Source organism: Mandrillus leucophaeus, unplaced genomic scaffold (assembly GCF_000951045.1).
Source record: "Mandrillus leucophaeus isolate KB7577 unplaced genomic scaffold, Mleu.le_1.0 Scaffold135, whole genome shotgun sequence".
Lineage (NCBI taxonomy): Eukaryota > Metazoa > Chordata > Mammalia > Primates > Cercopithecidae > Mandrillus > Mandrillus leucophaeus.
Window position 1 is genome coordinate 1,172,793 of NW_012101310.1, and position 1,769 is coordinate 1,174,561.

The 1,769-nt window shown below is 42.3% G+C and overlaps 1 protein-coding gene across 2 annotated transcripts in view; it reads left to right on the top strand.

Annotated features, from left to right (window-relative positions):
- CFAP52 (cilia and flagella associated protein 52) overlaps positions 1 to 1,769 on the top strand; it is an 82,330-nt gene that overhangs the window by 14,767 nt on the left and 65,794 nt on the right. The gene's annotated exons all lie outside the window — the stretch shown is intronic.

Here is a 1,769-nt window from a genome sequence, read left to right on the forward strand (position 1 = left end):
AATTTTTTTTTTGAGATGGAGTTTTACTCCTGTTGCCCAGGCTGGAGTTCTATGGTGCAATCTCGGCTCACCGCAATCTCTGCCTCCCAGGTTCAAGCAATTCTCCTGCCTCAGCCTCCCGAGTAGCTGGGAGCTGGGATTACAGGCATGCATCACCACGCCTGGCTAATTTTGTAAATTTTTTTTTTTTTTCAGTAGAGACAGGGTTTCTCCGTGTTGGCCAGGCTGGTCTCAAACTCCTGACCTCGGGTGATCCACCCGCCTCAGCCTCCCAAAGTGCAGGGATTACAAGTGTGAGCCACCGTTCCTGGCCAAGACTTTTTTTCTTTTTTTTTTAAGAATGAGCTATTGTCATTGCAGCAACATGAATGTAACTGGAGGTGATTATATTCAATGGAATAAGCCAGGCACAGAAACAAGTATCTCATGTTCTCACTCGTATCTGGGAGCTAAAAAAAGTAGTTCTCACAGAGGGAGAGAGTGGTTAGCAGAGGCTGGGAAGCGAAGGAGGTGGGGGGATAAGAGAAGTTGGTTAATAGGTACAAACATACACTTACATAGAAAGAATACATGCTAGTATCCAATCATACGGCAGGAAAATGATAGTTAATAATTTGGTGAATATTTCAAAATAGCCAGAAGAATTGTAATATTCTCAACAGAAAGATAAACGTTTGAGGTGATGGATATCCCAACCACTCTGATTTGATCATTGCACATTGTATACAGGTATCAAAATATCACTGTATCCCACAAATATGTACAGCTCTGGTGTAGCTGTAAAAAAGTGTCCCAGATGATTCTAACGTGCGTTAGATATGAGATCCATTGCTGAAAAGAAGGACACCATCCCCATCATCACTGTCATGAAAGACAACAGCTACATTTTTAAAGCACTTACCACGTAGCAGGCATGACCTGAAGGTTTTTATTGCATCATCTAAATTAAGTCCCACATCAGTTTCAAGAGGTGGAAGCTATCGGTGCCAGGTGACAAGTAAGGAGCCAGTTGCTGAGTGACAGACCTGGAAGACAAACCCCAGCAGCATGACTCCAGAGGCTACGCCTTCAGCTTGCATTGCCAAGACATGATCTTTGCCCTTGAGTTAACTCACAGTCAAGTTGGTAGGCAGAGAACAGAAAGGAAACTGAAAAAAAAGAAGTATATTTAAAGTATATTAGGAAGAACCGGCCAGGTGTGGTGGCTCACACCTGTAATCCCAGCACTTTGGGAGGCCGAAGCAGGCAGATCACCTGAGGTAAGGAGTTCGAGACCAACCTGGTCAACCTGGTGAAACGCTGGCTCTACTAAAAACACAAAAATTAGCCGGGCGTAGTGCCGGGACCTGTAATCCCAGCTGCTTGGGAGGCTGAGGCAGGAGAATCCCTTGAACCTGGGAGGCAGAGGTTGCAGTGAGTGAAGATCGCACCGCTGCACTCTAGCCTGGGCGACAGAGCGAGACTCCAGCTAAAAATAAATAAATAAAAAAACAAACAAACAAAATATATTAGGAAGAACAATCAATGCAGTACATATTCCTCTGTAAATGTCAAAGGAACACAATCTGTAGAAGAAAAATAATAACACCTGAGGTTTGTATGGGATTTAATACTTCAGTACACTTCTATGTATATTTTCTTATTTGAGCTTCATAGGTTTATTACAAAGGAAATTTATATTTGTGTATAGTTATATAACAATAATCCTTCTCTTACTATATAGCAAGTCAACAAAATTTTCATGAGATTTCCTCCTTTTCTTGTCATTC